General features: G+C 39.0%; 1 protein-coding gene across 3 annotated transcripts in view; it reads left to right on the plus strand.

Moving 5' to 3' along the window:
• Positions 1–62: 62 nt before the first annotated feature.
• The window catches only part of HMGCLL1 (3-hydroxymethyl-3-methylglutaryl-CoA lyase like 1), a 72,123-nt gene continuing 53,995 nt past the window's right edge, over positions 63–18,190 (plus strand). The window contains exon 1 of one of the 3 annotated variants that reach the window (XM_019613215.2): positions 63–182. The gene's annotated coding sequence lies outside the window, so the exon portion shown is untranslated. The remainder of the gene's footprint in view (positions 183–18,190) is intronic. The other 2 variants (XM_019613216.2, XM_010707824.3) reach the window with 2 other exon arrangements.

Genomic DNA, 18,190 nt, shown 5'->3' on the forward strand with positions numbered 1-18,190 from the left:
GCGGGGGGTGGAGGGGTGGTGTGGGGCCGGCCCTGCCAGGCGCCGCCGCCGCCGCCGCCAGGGGGAGAACGGGGCGCGGCCGCCGCCATGTGCCGCCGGGCGGGGATCTGCCTCGCCTAGCCCTCGCCTGGTGCACCGTTGTACCCTGCCTGCGTCTGGTCTCCGAGTGTCCGCATACCTTGGTCAGTACTGCAGTATTTTTCATTTGCCCGAGGGTATGAAGGCCCTACAGAGGGTTCTGGATGGGCTGGATCGATGAGATGAAGCCAACTGTATGAGTTCCAACAGGACCAAGTGCCGGGTCCTGCACGGTGGTTACAGCAACCCCAGGCAATGCTACAGGCTTGGGACAGTGGCTGGAAAGGTGCACAGAGGAAAAAGATCTGGGATGTTGGTTGACAGCCGACTGAGCACGAGCCAGCAGTGTGCCCAGGTGGCCGAGAAGGCCAATGGCAGCCTGGTTTGTATCAAAAACAGTGCTATCAGCTGGAGCAGAGAGGTGGTCATTTGCCTGTACTCAGCACTGGTGAGGCCGTACCTCAAGTGCTGTGTTCAGTTTTGGCCCCTCTCTACATGAAAGACAACAAGATCCTGGAATGTTTCTAGAGAAGGATAGTGAAGCTGTGAGGGTTCTGGAGCACAAGCCTTTTCGGGAGTGGCTGAGCGGACTGGGGTTGTTTAGTCTGGGGTAGGCTCAGGGGAAACCTTATTGCTCTTCACTGCTACATGAAAGGAGGTTGTAGCAAAGTGGGGGTCAGCCTCTTCTCCTAGGTAACAGTGATAGGATGTGAGGTAATCGCCTCAAGCTGTACCAGGAGAGATTCAAACTGGTTGCTGTGATTTTGTTTTTTTCTCAGAAGGAATGGTCAGGTGCTGGAACAGGCTGTCCAGGGGAGGTGGCAGAGTCACGCTCCCTGGAGATGTTCAAGAAACATATAGATGTGGCTCTGAGGGACACAGTTAATAGGCATGGTGGGGATGGGTTGACAGACTAAATGATTTTATAGGTCACTTGCAACCTTAGTGATTCTGTGAACGTGGCAGGTTTTAGACCATGCAGGTGGGCATCTTCTGAGTCGATCCAGGATCAGGGATGATGCATTGTTAAAAAAGAGTTCCACTTGTACATCTCACACTTCCACCCCTCTATTATAGTTCACAGTGTGAAAAGTGAGATAGTTTAAAAAGTGTAGGGTGTCAGAAATCTTGACAAGCCACAGTATCATCTTTGCTTACCTGAGTTCACATTTCTCAAACTCAAGTTCTGAGCCTCTTATAGAGCTGCCAGTGGTGCTGCCCACAGTTCCAAATCATGTTGGTACTGAGCCTGCTGCTGGTATTGCTGCTGGCACCTTTGGAACTGTCATACCCTTGTGTAGCATGCTGTGCTGTTACCAGCCATGGGCTTGTCATGGAGCCCACCAACACACTGGTCGATAGGAATATTCAAACATTTTTTTCTGTATTACCTCCCAGTGCTTTTGTTGGATGATTTTAGTAATTTTCTTCACCTTTCATGAATGCTTAGATTTTCATTTTTCTCACATGGATGCTCAGACAACACGTAAAAGTTTTCCTTATGCTTGAGTGCATTCTGCAACTACTATGTTCAAGATAAAATATGTTCTTTATATGATAGAAACCATAGCAGCTCAGTTGATGGCTGTAAAAAGTGAAATGTTTGTAGTCTTTTAGGTAACTGCTGTTAAGACCTGGGGGATGGGCAGGCGGAGAGAGAAGAGGGGAGAGCTTAAAATAGGAGTGTGTTGCCACACACATACAAACATATATACCGAGGTTAAATATGGAGTAGAAGTTCAAGAGCTAAGAATCAAGTGTTGGTGATCTGTAGCTTTTGAATCAAAACGACAGACCTAGTTACAAAATGACAGTCCAGTTTAGAAATCAAGTTAGACTATGCAGTGTCCATAGTGAATGGATTCCTAAGGGAGTTTGAAGCTTGTTTAATAAGGACTGTTGCAATAAACATTTAAGTGATTGTTGAAATATAGGCAGTTCCAAATTCAATTTTTTGTTGATTTACAGTACGTTGAACAAAAATGAGTTTGGAGAGTTGGAATGTCTACTTCAGTGTGAATATTTCATCTTCTACTTTCGATCAGTGCATCCTCCTCTGCTGTGGGAAAGTAGTAGCTCAACATAACTGGGTAATAAGCATCTTTCTCTTGGACAATTGTATTTTTATGAGCCACTGGCTAGATGTACTGAAAGGTGTGTCATATTATTATTCATTTGCTCTGTTGAGAGCTGCTTATATCTATTACATGCAGAGCTAAAATGATTAAAAAATAACGCTCTAGTCTCTTGCTCTGCTGGATGAGGCTGTGACTCTAGGAGACCTAGATCTAAATAGTGCTGATGTGTACAATGTAATCTTGTCTAATTTCTGGGTCCTTTGTTAGGTGCAGTATGCTGTTATTAACTGATTGTTATGTTATCACTGCAAATCACGGTATGCATTAATGTTAATTATGTAACTACAGATGAATTCAAAACATGTATAAATTTGTATAATAACAAACCAAAGCTCAGGTCCTCTAATTTAGACAGCTAACATCTGTTTCAGTGCCTAGGTCACAGTGATTTGTATGCTATATGCCTAATTATGTTTAATGACCTAGACCTAAAACGCATAGCCTTAAGATTCCCTTTCTACTCACTAATTGACACTCTCAAAGCAGGAGATATATAGAAGAAAGACAGGGATCTTCTAGAGAAACTCCAGAAGAGGGTTATGAGGATGATTAGGGGCCTGTTGTACCTCCCTTATGAGGAAGGCTGAGAGCCCTGGATGTTATCAGCATGGAATCCAAGCAGGGATCTTGTCATTGTTTATGAATGTCTCATGGGCGAGAGCCAAGTGAATGATGCCAGGCTCTTTTTGGTGGTGCCCGGTGGCAGTACAAAGGGCAGAGGGCACAAACCACAACCCAGGAAGTTCCATCTGAGCATGAGAAAGGGCTTTCTTTTTTGTGAGAGCAACAGAGTGCTGGGACAGGCTGCCCAGAGAGGCTGTGGAGTCTCCTTCTCTGCAGATGTGCAGGACCCACCTGGATGCTTTGCTGTGTAAACTGCTGTAGGAAACCTGCCTTGGCAGGGGAGTTAGGCTTCATGATCTCCATAGGTCTCTTCCAACCCCTACGATCTATAATTCTGTACTTGTCTTGCTTTTGCAGTTTTAAGTTAGTAGTTTAGATTTTGCAGTATGCTGTCATTTTTTATGGTATGCTAGAAACCTCTCAAATTTATTTTTAAAGTAATTCAGGAATAATATGATGAAGACTGAAGACTTTGATAAGACAGAAGGCATACAGTCTTATTCAACCAATAAGTACAATCAGAAGAATAAAGCAGGAAGGATTACTCAAAATAAAGTACAGTTTAAATTGTTAACTGTTAAGTTGATATCAGCATGCTGTATCATTTCTTGATGGCTTTGGGGATGGTAAATGGTGTTTGACACGTGTTAACACTGAAGGTACAAAATAAAACACAAAACACTCCCACTGAATTTAACAGCAGTGGAGAGAGTTCAGTGTCAAACTCTTTCCAAAATTTTCCTTTAAGTCAAGAGGAATTTTCCCTTTAGAAGATCAGTTCAGTAGACTCATCCCTATTTTTTTCAGCCAGATATTCTTCATGCTGTGATTTAACGGCTCGAGAACATCGCTGGATAAAGCGTTGAAGAGTGGAAAGTCTGAAAAGGCCAAGCAGTCAGTTTTTTAAAGGTGCCAAACAGAATGTTAGAAGGTCAAGGTCGGATAATAAAATGTAGGTTTGACACAGGTGAAGTCACTGACTTTTTTTTAATGCTATTGGATTGTGAATAATGGAAAGATAACAGAAACTTTTTAGCTGATACAGATTTATCCTATATTGGGATTATTATGTGGGTTTAGAACTTCATAATGCAGCTGGAGATGTTGTAAAGGATTTTACAGATCTTGCTCTGCAAATTTGGGAATTAAAAAAATACACAGGAAATTTCTGCTCAGACCCAACATCTGTTTTTTGGTGAGATCCTGTTTTTGACTTGTCCCACCTCCACCTCTTTCAAAGACTGCATATGGGCAGGGATGTTCATTTCCTCTCTTGCCAGCTCAAGGAGGGAGATTAATTTCAGACACCCCATGTGTCAAATCATCATTCTGAAAATTCATACGTCTTGAGATCATTCTTCTTAATTCATTTTCTAGTTGTTTCTGCTGTGGTGAAGATAAGTGACTTGTCTAAGATGAACTAGATTTACATTTAATTCCTACTGAAATAAATGGAGCTTTTATCATTAGCTCAGGTTTTAATCTTAATAGTGGTTTAATTTTCAGTTTGTGGATCTTCTAGCTTTGGAGTTGCTGTACTTTGAGTAAGGAAATCTCACAGCCTGCCTCATCAGACTAGCAGTAAGTCAGGCATAGAAGTTTTTGTAAAGCAAAATATTTACTGCTCCTAATGAATCAAATTTTGAATCCTGAAAACGTTTGATGAGGATACTGATAAATTGTAATGACAGTAGTTTCTGTGGTGGCTTGGATCAACAGTTTGTTTATTCTTTCTTGGACTTAAAGGTAGAATACTGGGTACTTAGAATGAAGTTATGTTTATTTACTCTCAGTTTTAATCCTTTTTTTTTTTTAATTATTATTTTAAATGTTGTAATTGTTTTGGAGGAAGAAGGTAGCTCTTGTTCTTGCAGAATCTGTGATGAAAGATTCACTTGTGTATGAAAAGGTGTGTTTGAATTTCAGTGAATATTCCATGTGAATATCATGTGGGGAGAAACTGGTGCAGTGTAGGTACAGTCCAGAGATAAAGCTGAAATGAGCTCTTGTCACCCTCTGCTCTTTCGCAGCGTAAATATTCGAGGTATTTAACCAAGGCGATGATTCCCTGAAATTTTAGGAATTGAAGGTTACCGAAATCCTTTGATGTGTCAAATGTGGAAGGAGTTATGTTAAAAGAAACTGTGGGGGACTCCAGCAAAGTAGTTATTTAATACTTCAGGCTGTGTTGAACTCTTTTGTATTGTTCCCTCATTCATTTAACAAAGATGGCTTATTTTCTTTAACATTCTTCTTTTCCCCCGAAATGTATATTTTAAAAGATACATGAAGTATGAAGAAGAAAATGTGTGTTAAAGATGGTGCTTACTATTGCGAACTTGCTGGGGAATGTGTGCTACAGTGTGTGCCAGTGCACATCATAATGCACATGTGGACCTTGATGTGCTCATAGTGCCATCAGGGACCGTGTACCCAGCTGCTTGTGAGAAGTAAGGCTCATCAATTAAATTTCTTCAGAAAATACTGGAACAGAAAGATGTTAATTTTAAGAATGTGAAAGACAAACTGCCAGACACAAATTTATAGGGGAAGGTTCCCTTTGGCTGTCTAACCCATCCATTTTCTATCATGTGGAAGAACTCAGCAGGATATTGAAGCTCTCAGAAAACTTTCTTTATTGGCTGATTTGGAATTTCTGAGATAAGAGCATGTAATACGAGGCCTGTAACTCCGTGATCAAAATCAGGCTTTCCAACTGTGCTAAATACCAGTAAAGCTAATTCAGCATTTTAGCTTTTCAGCAAAAGGGAAATATTTTATTGCTGCTGTACTAGTGGTTTACACATGCATAGACCTCATGGGACGGAAATGTCAAAATTGTGTGCAAACTTTAAAGCTGAGTAGTGGAGTGGAGATAAAAGGTTTCCTTTCAGTTTTTTAATATGTTGGTCGGGACGTAGGATTTAATGAATAAAGAGTTTATTCAGGAGATTATGAATCAGATACGGACTTTATTTTTCTGACTTTCTGGCATTTTAATCAATCTCTCGCTCCAAAGGAGTCAGAAAACTGATAAATGCATGATATGCATTCCAGGAAAAACCTTACAGGGTTAGTTTTAAGATTTCTTTTTATCATAAGGTATTGAGTTGAAAGTAATCAACTTTCCAGGCTTTCACTTAGTTAGATGTAACGATTGGCAGTGAAGATTTTGACCATTGTTTGGGACAAAATCTGATTGTGAAACAGAAGCTGCAGGAGATAGGGAGTACATTATACTTTCCATCATAATGTTGCTATACCTCATACTGTTCTTAGGTAATTCCTTTGTTAAACAGAGATTTATTTTTTGGTTTGATATAAATGAATGAAACTTACTCCAATTGTTATATTCCGTTTGAATGTATTATTTGGATTAAATGTACTTAAGAGTGCTTCTCAGCAGCTTTAAAAAAAATAGATTTATTACATGCAGAAACTGCTAACAGTATGTTGGTAAAAAGCTGTACTGGATAGATATTTCTTCTTTGTTTGGCTGTTGTTTTTTTTTCTTTTGTCCACAGCTGTTAGCTGTTTTGTGTGAGAATAAAGGTGTTAGTTTATGAGTTTCTTAGGAAAAAAAAAAAAAAAGTTTAAAGGCTTTGAATGCATGAGATGTGGACTGAAGCGCCAGAGGACATTGGTGGAATGTTAGGTGAAACCCACTGGGAAATAATTGAACAGCAGCATCTGGAAAGGAATTGTATGTGGCTTTAGGGTTTACTTTTAATGCAAGTAGTTAAGATGAGATTAAATATAGGTGTTAGTATGTGAGAAATGGGGGACCAAGCTAAGTGATGAAGGTATATCATGTGGAACGCTGGGTTTAGGAAGAAGATATAACTGAATCCGTAGCTGATCACAGATGAATTTTTAAAAGCTTGGAAACATAATTTGAGTTGAACTATGTGTTGGCTTCATAAACAGCAAAACAGCTTATATGAAGAATATATTGGGAAAGAGAAGAGAAAGGATAGGGAAGCTGCTTGGACCTGGTGTTTCTCACTTTGCCTGGATGGTATGGAGATGGCTTAGTTTAGCTGCTAAGCCAACTGGCTGTTGGCTGTATGGAGAGGAATGTGCTGGTGATTGAGAACTGTCTTATCTCATCTCTCTGACATCTTTTCATCTTTAGAACTTGATGCAGTTGCTTAAGCATAGTTGACTGGTACTGTTTGAGATGGTCCGAGGTAACTGAGACATCTCAGAGTGTTGGCCAATACCAAACAGGATTTATGGGAGACCTGTGTAGTGGTAGCTGGCAGTCAAGTGGGATGCATCTCAGAAGGTGCTTGCAATTAATCATCTGAATTGTGCCCATATTATTCAGTTGACTTATGTCATATACTTTTGGCCATTGCTGACAGTGCTGAGAAATGTCATTCTAAGATACTCTATCATATCTTGTACTCCATGTCCCCAAAAAGGCCACAGGTTCCTGTGTTCTACATTTTGTCTTTCAGGAACCTTAAGACCGTACATGTGAAGGTGTGAATTGACTTTACTGAGCAAACTTGTAGATAACAGTGGAGAGTGTTGATACATTCTTGTTCATGTATCTTAAATTCCAAGTCATTTATATCACTAAGGTCATGTGAGGACATTTTGGGCTTAATGGTAATGCTGGATTGCCATTTAGACCCTAATGATTATTCCCTATCTTCAGAGTTTAGAACAATCCTTTGGTAGTAAAAAGAAAGGACAGCTAATAATGATAATTTTAGATATTATTTACATATTTCACACTTAGTTAACATTGACCCACTGGTCTTATTATGAATTCTACAGCAGCACATACTTTTTTTCATATGTTGTACATCTTAATTTCTAGAATATTAAGGCTGAAAAAAGTCTTTGCAAAGTCAAGAAGTGGAAGCAATAAAACATCAGGAGATCTCATGATTAATTTTGCCTTGACAACTTTTACTTTTCCAAAGTAGTCTGAAGTGGTATGATTTCATTCTATTTTTCTCTTTGTCATAGTTTCTCCAGTACCACTCATATTCTTCTGCCTTTTCCATTTCACTGTTTTCATGTTTGCATGATTAGAATATGTAAAAATCTTATACATTGCTGTCTGCTCATACAACATACTATACACTGGAAACTTAACCAGTTTGTCAGAAGCCTCAAGTATACATAACGTATCTTTACAGTGGCATATCATTGTTTGCTTTGAAGTAAACTAATAAAAACTGATAAAAATTTAATATATTTATTTAAAAGTAAGGCAGCACACCTGTCTTTTTCTGAATTTTAAATATGGAAAAGTTTCAGTAGCTTTAATTGTTATCACTTAAACGATCAGAAATTGATATTCTTTAAATGTGATCACGTTTTACTGATTCTGTTGTGAAAAGTGGAACACTCTTACAACACTGAGAATGTAGTGTTCAAGATACCATAATTTCCTTCCTGCTATTGGGAAATTATTATGGTAACACTTTACAGATGTTACCCTTCTAAGGAGCTTCATAGATTTCAGATTCTCCTGGAGTACAAGTTGCCAACTGTGACTAAATAAATAATCATTAAATTACTGTCATTTTTATCAGTGTCTTTTGGGGAGAGCTGTGGAAAAAGCAGCGGTGGGCCAGCTGTTCTTGAGCTGAAAATTTCCTTGATTAGGTATTGGTTTTGGACACAGAAAGTGATTTTGATGACACTAATAATTGAGGATAGTTTATTTGCTTCCAGCTTTTTACTTGAATTCTCAAGGATGTATGCATAACTCACTTTTATTGACAATGAGGTATTCAAAAGAGCATATCTGATAGGGTGGATGGACTGCCTTGTCAGTGTATTCGTGGTTTTTTTTTGCCATTGATATCCCGAAGTATTATAAAGGGCAAATTGCTTTCACATGTTGGTCTTGTAATAATGATTATGCCTCTGCTTTTTCAATGTGTGTGGAAAAACACTACTCTTTCTGCATTCTAGAATTCTGTCTTCAGTCTTGCCTGTAAAACACCGTACACACCATAATACTATTACCATAAATAATAGTAAGGAAAGTGTGGGAGGTTTTGGCTCCAGTGTCATCAGTATGCTGTTGATCACAGTTCTCTGTATTCTTTTCATCCAACCCAGATGGCAGAGTATAATTGCTTTTCCAGACTTTGACCAAGATAGGGAAATGGATGAAAGTGAGTTGGCTGCAAATCAACTTGGTTAATGGAGAAATGCTGCTTGTTAGCCAAGGGAAGCATTTAGAAAAACAGAAAATGGTAATGTATACACTGTGTCCTGAAAATACATTTCTAGTTTTTGCTAAAGTGACCAACAGTGTTGAGATCTAACTAACAATAGGCCCGTATTTATTAATGATTCCATTGTAACACGAGTCTGACTGTGGTCATCTGTGCTTCTGGTACTGCCTGATTTCAGTAATACATTCCCTTTGTCATTATTTTGTAAGTTTTACAAAGTCATCTATGACTACAGAACATCTATCTGCTTTTAGATTGCATGAACTATTGTTAGCTGTGATCGACACTTGTATGCAAACTCTGGGATAATGCATGCTCCCCATTTGTAGAAAATAGCAACATTTTTTTCTTTTAGAAAATGGCAGTTCAATTGTCCGTGATGACTTAGAGTTCAGACTCATCCGGGAGTCTGTTAGTTGACATACTCAGTTTAACTTTTTTGTTCTGTCATGTTACTTTATGTCATATACATACATGAATGAGGAGGAATATCTTTGTTTTCGCAGGCTTGGAATAGCCTATGGGCTTGGTTTTATCCTTCTGAGTATCTTTCTTGTGATAGTCCTGCTCATTTCAGAGGGAATAGGGTGTGATTTGCAGTTGCTGTTAGAACTTGCTGCTACTATTGCTGGATGTTGAGTCTGAGTTCCTGACATTTCATATTCTCAAGGCTGTCAGAGCAGCAGTTTGGATAGCCTGCATGTGCCTAGCGTTCCAACTGGAACAGGTTGCCCAGTAAGGTTGCGGTTGCCCCCTCCATGGGGCTGTGTGGGGCTTTGAGCAACCTGTTCTGGTGAGAGGTGTCCCTGCGTAAAGCAGGGGGATTGGAACTAGATGGTCTTGTCCCTTTCAACCCCATCCATTCTGATTCTGTGATGAGGTAGTCTTAATAGGTTTTGCTCTCTTAATTACTTTTCTTAATTTTCTCACCATCATAACTGTTACTGTGTACCTGAGACATAACGACCTGTTAAGTTGTGTTCTGTCATTTCACTGTACCTGTGCTTTGCACTGTTTTGGGGTTGGAAGCAATATATGAAGAGTTACAAAGCAGGGACTGCATTAGAACTGATGCCAAAGAATATAGTCTAGCAACTCACTGTTTTATGTACTGCCATTGGGGGAAAAATATGCACATGCCTGATGTATTTCTGTATAGTTCTTCAAACCTGGAAGAAATAATACTGCTGCATTCTGTGCTTGCATCAAATAATGAAGAGATTGAGAAGAAAATCCAGTTTATGAGGAAATTGAGATGTCATTAATAAGTACAGGATACTGTGAGATCAGTATGGTAGCCTATGCAGTTTGTTTAAGTGACAGTAGTTTCAGAATGCATTCCAAATGCACGATATGATAAAAAAGTGATGAGGAAACTTTAAGCCTGTTTGTATTACTTTCATGAACTCATGAAAGAGGAAAATGAGAAATAATCTAAGAAAGAATGTCTGTTTAATCCTTCATGTAGTTTTAAGAATATGACAGGAAAGAACTTCTTCTCTTTACTAAAATTGTATTAATAAAATATTAGTACTTAGGCTTTTAAAAGAAATGTAGAAGTAGACACTCCTAAACAGTATTCAAATGTATGACTGCTCTTTCAGTTAAACAAGAAGGAAGGAGTCAGGGTTTCTGTGTGTGTTTGTAGTTCAAGTGGAGTTCACTAGAATTGGTTATACAGGCGAATTATCTGATGGAGGCAGCTGCAGGTTTTATTTGCATCTCTGATCAGCTACGGACATCCGCTGCAAGTCAAGGGTAAACTCTGCATCATAGAAAACAATATCCAGCAGGTGTTGCACACAAAAGATGCAAGAGTTCACCTCGTCTTGTCTACTGTAAAGAAAAATAGTCTGAGGGGTGCGGACTTCTCTTCTTTCCCGTGTTCGACTCCTGCAAACAGAGATTATATCGTTTTATGAAGTCTATAAGATTGTTTGGAAAACATGCTTTTCTGTGTTTGGCCTGAAATGAATTTCCTTCTATCCAGAAAGGAGTTGCTTTATTTAATCTGTTGTTACGTGAAATCTCCTGCTGCATTTTGCTAAGTTCTAGGAGATACCATGCTGGGAAACAGGCATACATGCTTATTAGTACTCTGGTGATTCTCCTAGCAGAATGTGGCCTAACATGACTACATATACTTTTTTTTCTTTTGAGTGGATTTGTATTTGTGTATCAGACAGAGCTCTTTGAAAGGGTAGATAACAGCAGGACAAGGGGAAATGGTGTTAAGTTGAGGGAGGGAATATTTAGGTTGGATGTCAGGGGGAAGTTCTTCACAGAGAGAGTGGTGAGGTGCTGGAACAGGCTGCCCAGAAAGGTTGTGGATGCCCCGACCCTGGAGGTGTTCAAGGCCGAGGCTGGATGGGGCCCTGGGCAGCCTGGTCTAGTATTAATGGGAGGTTGGTGGCCCTGCATGTGGCAGGGGGGTTGGAGCTTCGTGATCCTTGAGGTCCCTTCCAACCCTGGCCATTCTCTGATTCTATGTGATTGTATGATTCTGTGATTCTGTGTTATTCATGTCAGAGGCCTCTGCTTGTATTTGGAGCCCATGTCCTTTCAGGACTTCTCTTTTGGGATGACTTTCATAGCATCTAATAACTGGGTAAGGAAGCAATGCAGTGGGCTCAGAGAGAGTTAATGTCCAAACACTAATTTTCAGAAATAGCTTACAGCTGCTACTGTGGAACATAATACATTGCTGGCCTCTGCTTGCAGTAGTGTCCATTAAGAACTGCTAACTCTTCTGTTTAGGTGCAACTGATGGAAAGGCGCAAAGAGAGGTAGAAGCAAGCTGTATTCTGCTCCTAGCACATACGGTCACTCAGGGTAAAGAAATGTTTGCCTGCATTTGGCTGAGGGTGGCGAGATTAGGGTGGCCTTGGGGCTGGGACAGTAGCCAGGTTCAACCAACTGTACAGAGTTTTCTTAACCTTGAGATGAATACTGCTTTTAAACCTTGACTAGTGTAGCTTTCTATTCTATTCTGTCCTATTCTAAAGGATTTCCAAAAGGAATAGTAATGAAAGGATCATAGTTTGCTTTTTTAATTCATGAGCATATGTTTGTCAGTGTAGTTAATACAACCTAACTTTCTAGTTTTGTGTATTTTTCTTAACAGTGCAACATTTTTAAAAATTGGTTAATGTCATTTGTTAATTTTGAAACTGTCAGTTCGTGAAAATTCTGCTCACTTGATAGAATTATTTTTATGAAAGATTGTCTCAACAAACGTAGCAGATTTTTCTTACTGATTCTTAGTTAATATTCTTTTCATTTGATGACTTTTCTGGACAATATTGGTGGTTGGTAGATGGTTGAAGTAGAGGATCTTGGAGGTCATTTCCAACCTTAGTGGTTCTTTTCTCTTGACAGTCTTTTTTTCTCTTACAGTCCTCATTATTAACCTAATTGTACCAAAGAACTGCCCACTCTGGCAGCATAAGCATTTATTTGAATATTCATTTGCATGAATTTCCCTTGTGTTTAAAATCACATTTATTTTGTTTTTGTATGACTTGTATTTAGTTGTAAACAGCCTTGCAACAATTTAATAGGTGTGATAGCAGATTATATTTGGATTTCACAATTAAAAGAAATGAAGTGGAAATGTTAGATGTATTACTTTGCCATAATGAATTCTCAATTCAGATAACTTCCTGATATATCTAAATCTCTTTCACGAGCTCTCACAAGCCTTCTAATAGAAGTTATAAGCATATATGAATTAAATTTGAAGAGGTGGACTAAAGTAATAGCTGTATGTTTACTTCCCAGTAGAAGTCACATGGATGTACTGGATTGAGTCCAGCAAAGGACCACAACAGTGATAATGGATAGGAGCATCCCCCCAGATGAGGAGAGGTTGAAAGAGCTGAGATTTTCTAGCCTGAAGAACAGATTTGAGACATCTTACTGATGTATATATTAATACATCAGTACATTAATACTGATGGGGAGAAGTCAAGCTCTCCTCAGTGACTTGTCAAGAGGCAGTGGGCACATACTGAAGGATAAATTCCATTTAAGGATCAGAAAAAATGTTTTGTACTGTGAAAGCGATCAAACACTGGCACATGTTGCCTGTGGAGGTTGTGGGTTCTTTGCATGTGGATGTTAACTCTGCATACAACTCTGCTTTATAGAATGAAGCTCGTTAACAAATTACTTTGATTTTCTATTTTGCAGCTCTTTGATTGAACAAATTCTTTTTTTGAATCATAGTCCAAAACTAGGGCTAGTATTTCTACTCATCAAGTGCCATGCTGCCTTTTTAATTTCTGACATCTGTCTATATCCTAAGATTAGGCTTACTGTTTCACTTTTGTTTTTTCTTGTAAGTATGATGTAAGCATGTAAGTGTTATGGACTCATATTCAGTTTGCTACCAGTTTAATACCCCAGTACTTTTCTATAGTATTGTTTAGTCAGGTACCATCCATCTTCTGAATTCTCCAAGCATCTTTTTTTTTTTTTGTCAAAATTGTCAAACTAGAGAAATGAACAAAATAGATTTTTTTTTAAAGACAAACAAGCAACAATTATTTTAATTAGTATAAGTATGATAATTAATCAGCCAGTGTTTAATTAATCAGGATTACATAGTAGTGATAATCCTATACATTGCTGTATTGAAATGCATTGTGTTTCAGCAGGGGATGCTGGACCAGATGACTTCCAGAGTTTCCTTCCACCTCAAACGTTTTGTGATTTTGTTTTTGTTTCTCCAGTGTGGAAATTGAATTTCTAAAGCATTTGTAAAGCATTTGACTGTGGTATTTTTATTCAAGTTGTGAGTGTGCAATAGTATCAAATGAACAATTTACTTGTGGAAAATTTCTCAAGGGCTGATGAATTATTTTACTACTGATATGTGCTCCTGGATAGTGGTCATCCAGTGGTCGTGTCAGCAGCATGTAATAGACATTCTAGGATGGATGCTCAGTTTATCTTTTTCATAGAATCATAGAATGGCTTCGGTTGGGAGAAACCTCAAGGATCATGAATCTCCAACCCCCCTGCCACAGGCAGGGCCACCAACCTCCCCATTTAATACTAGACCAGGCTGCCCAGGGCCCCATCCAGCCTGGCCTTGAACACCTTGAATGTTGTGGGGCATCCACAACCTCTCTGGGCAGCCTGTTCCAGCACCTCACCACTCTCTCTGTAAAGAAGTTCCCCCTGACATCCAACCTAAATCTTCCCTCCTTCAACCTAAAACCATTTTCCCTTGTCCTGCAGTTGTCAACTCTTTCAGAGAGTTGATTCCCCTCCTGTTTGTAGGCTCCCTTTAGGTACTGGAAGGCTGCAATGAGGTCACCCCGCAGCCTTCTTTTCTCCAGGCTGAACAAGCCCAGCTCCTTCAGCCTGTCTTTGTAAGGGAGGTGCTCCAGTCCCCTGATCATCTTCGTGGTCCTCCTCTGGACCCTCTCCAACAGCTCCCTGTCTTTCTTGTACTGGGGGCCCCCAGACCTGGACACAATCATCCAGATGGGGCCTCACGAGAGGAATATTTACCAGGTGTATCCCTCTGTTTTCTGAATATCTGTATATATTCTTCATATTTCCAGGTGAATCTCTCCACCTTTTCCCTAGTTAAATTGGGAATGAATCTTTTTTATATCCATCTTCCCATAGTGTGAACTGTATAAACAAGTCTCTGCAATATCACTTCAATCATTGCTTGATTTGTAGTAATATTTTAATTTTTTCCTGTTTATTTCCTCTATGTCTTGTAAAGTTTAGAGATGTCTGTGTGTTCAGAAAGTTGACCACTGTTTCCTTTGTTCTCCTTCCAGCAATTGTATTTTTTATCTCAGAGTCTTTACTCAGTTATTGGGCATTTATCCATGTTGCTGCACGTGTGCATACGAGGTCATGATGCCACATCCCTGCTGATTTGTCTTTAAAACCATTCTCTTGAGCAAATTTTCTATGAGATGGACCTGCTTTTTGCTCACTTGTCCTCTGTGACAGAACACCACCTTGTGGAAAAGGAAAGCAGAGCTTCATTTCAGTTAGATTGAAAAGACCAAACCTTCAGCTTATTCTCCCTTATTTTTGGGTCTCTTTAGTTAGTTTTGATCATCTCTGCATAATATTTGCCAGTGCTGTTAATCCCCATGTAGATGAACTGCATGGAATGAAAGTCAGAAGTCTGAATAAACCTTAGTGCCTTTATTAGAAGTTTTGAAGCAGTGACAGAGCTTAAAAAAGCATGTTTCTTTAATTTGATTACATTTATGGTTATGTTAAATTATACTGCTCTAATTAAGGATTACTAGGATTTTCTATAATAAACTTGAATTTTCAGCTATTTATAACTCAGGGAAAATATTTCCTTACAGAAATTTGGCATCCAGTGTCTCAAGCTGAACAGTATAGCTTTCCTTCTAATTTTTTTTTTTTTTTTTTTTAAGACTCTTTGGATTCTGTTTTGAGGGAGGCAGTTTTTTTTGTGGTTTTATATGCCTTCTGTTCTCCCTTGGCAAGGCTTAAATACATGGAAAAAACAAATTTTCCAGGCTCTTAGTCTTTTATGTCATCTATTTCCTTTTCGATATTTCAAACAATGTGCTTTGGTAGCCATTACTTTTTAACAGAGCCAGTATATAATTCAATAAACAGTCATCTCTAAGTATCTGCCATAACTACTTTTTATACTTCACTACATGAAAGTAGTTCATATAATAAAATTAAGTATTATTTTTCTGAAACAAAACTGATCTGCCTTGTGTGTTTAGTGTCTAAGATAAATACTTGTATATTTCTGTAGGGTTCATCTTTTTTGGATTCTCTTCAAATATAAAAAAATATTTCTCATTTTTCTGTTTATTGCAGAAATAGACCATTTAATGCCATACTTAAAGGTATCAAAGGTCTCTTCTCTTTCTCTTCACTGGTTCTGAAAACCCTTCCCTTTTACCCAAGGGGATGGTGCACATTTAAAATCCCTGTTTTACAGTTAAGGAGACTCCATTCCTCAATTCAAGAAGTCCTGGTTAAGGTCTGAACCCATCCAGATAGTAAACAGAAGTGTTTAAACTCCGCGTAAACTCGTTAAGACTTCGGTCTGTTGTGTGGATTTGATGTTTGCCTAGTGAATGCAAATGGCACTGAGCCTGGCACAGAATGACTGGTGGCTGTGCTCACTTCTTCAGCTGTGTTTTAAGTGGCATCCCCATGTTCTGAAAGTGTGACACTGTGATCAGAAGACCGAGCAAGAAAGCAGGGAGTCTCATTTTCTGATTGCATTGTCAAGTATGTATCTCCAGCTGCTTGGTTACCGAGTCCTGTGAACATAGGACAAGTGAAGTGAAGGTGAAGAGATGTTTCTTTCCCCTCAAATTCAACTTGGAATACGGACTGTAAAAAATATCACCCGAGAAGATGTAACATGTAGTCACGTAATCCGTCTTTTATTTCTGATCTTTATTCAGTGATTATGTACTGTAAAATGTGTGAATAGTACACGGGACTGAATTTGTGTTTGTGTCCCTTTTGCTTTTACCTGAGCTTTGGCAATACAGCACAAGAGAATTTGTGTGTTAAGTTGGGGAGAAGGATGATGAGAAGAGAAATTGTGAGATGAGTAAGAAGCTGGCTGAGGAGGAACTAAGAGATAATGTTGAAAGTAGATGTTAGAAGAGACATTGCTGGTGGAGATCCTCAGGTCATTTTGTTTAACTTGTTTCTTCAATAATGCTAACTCAAATGTATTGAATTGAATGTATTTTTGCTAAAATGAGGTACTCATGGTAATCCAAGTGTTTTAATTATGAAATGTTAAGGGTGGTATTGTCTACTGATGACAGAAAAACAGGAGACCATGTTAGTATACCACACTGGATAGCACACAGGAGGAACTGGGTGACCTTGAAGACGAAGCAATTGAATGTAATAGGTGAAATCAGACAAAATGTAATGCAAAGCAAGTCTTTCCTGGTCTGAGAGCCAAGATGTTTACTCTAAGCCATTAGTTCATCAGCATGAAGAGAGTCAGGATTTGTCTATAGCGCTGCCTTGAGTTTCCATTTCATGACTTGCCCTCATGAAAATCAGCCTGTACCCTTTGGTCAGTGTCGTGGTCAAGAACAGAGAGTTTAAATTGGGACTGACTAATGAGCAAAAAGGCTACAGAGAAAATCAGATATGGTATGTCTGTAACATCACAAATGGAGAGTATAAATCAGTGCTGGAATGGCTTTCTGCAGCATCATTCATTTCGTCTTCTGTGAAGTCCAAGGGCTGCAGAGCTCCGCCTAACCGGCTGTGTAAGTGACTACAACACACAGTACAGTGAGCATTCATGAGCTGTTCTGTAAGGACAGGTACAACTCTTCCATTCAAACGGAAGTTTTACCACAGTAGAAACTGAGCAGGATTTACAGGATTTGGCCTAGGAGTTGAACATGTTTGCCACCAAAGTTTTATGGATATTTTTCATGCTCTAAATTAAGTTTTACATTATCTATTTTAGTTTCTTTTTTTTTTTTTTCTTTCTTCCCCTTTTCTTTTTTTTTTTTCTCCCAGTCACAGCTTCTATTCACAGCAACACTGTGGCATTTGTCTTGTAACAAGAAGGATCTATAATCATGAAATAACCCAGATTTATGCTTGAAGCTGTGCCATATTTGTGAAAATAACTCGAGGGGGGAAAAAAAAAAGGAGGAACAATATGCAGCAGATGTGAAGGTTTTACCTTCCCATTTAAGTAGGTTTATACTGTCAGCGAGTGTGGGCTTAGCACAGCCTGACAAAGTTTTAACTTACCAGATGTTCCACGTGATCAAATAGATACTATACAGCTGTTTCCCATTCTTTTTACTGTGCTCAGATAAATATACAGTAAATGCTCTGAAATATGTTTATTGTATTTTGGCCAGTATGTTGCCTCTTACTGTAGAGAGCTTCCTTTAATCCACAGGCGCTGAGAACATGGGGGAAAACCAAAGGTGCTGTAGAAATGTGGTGCAGATGGCTCATTTTCCATTGCTGTGAGGAGAAATTAGCAGCACTTTGATTCAAACTACACTGATGCTACTAATAAGGAAGGGATGAAATGCACGTTTTGAATGTTGTGAGATCAGTGGTCTCATTCATGTGTGGCACAAACGACTGTTGTGGGCTGTGCTTGGT

This window comes from Meleagris gallopavo, chromosome 2 (genome assembly GCF_000146605.3).
Source record: "Meleagris gallopavo isolate NT-WF06-2002-E0010 breed Aviagen turkey brand Nicholas breeding stock chromosome 2, Turkey_5.1, whole genome shotgun sequence".
NCBI lineage: Eukaryota > Metazoa > Chordata > Aves > Galliformes > Phasianidae > Meleagris > Meleagris gallopavo.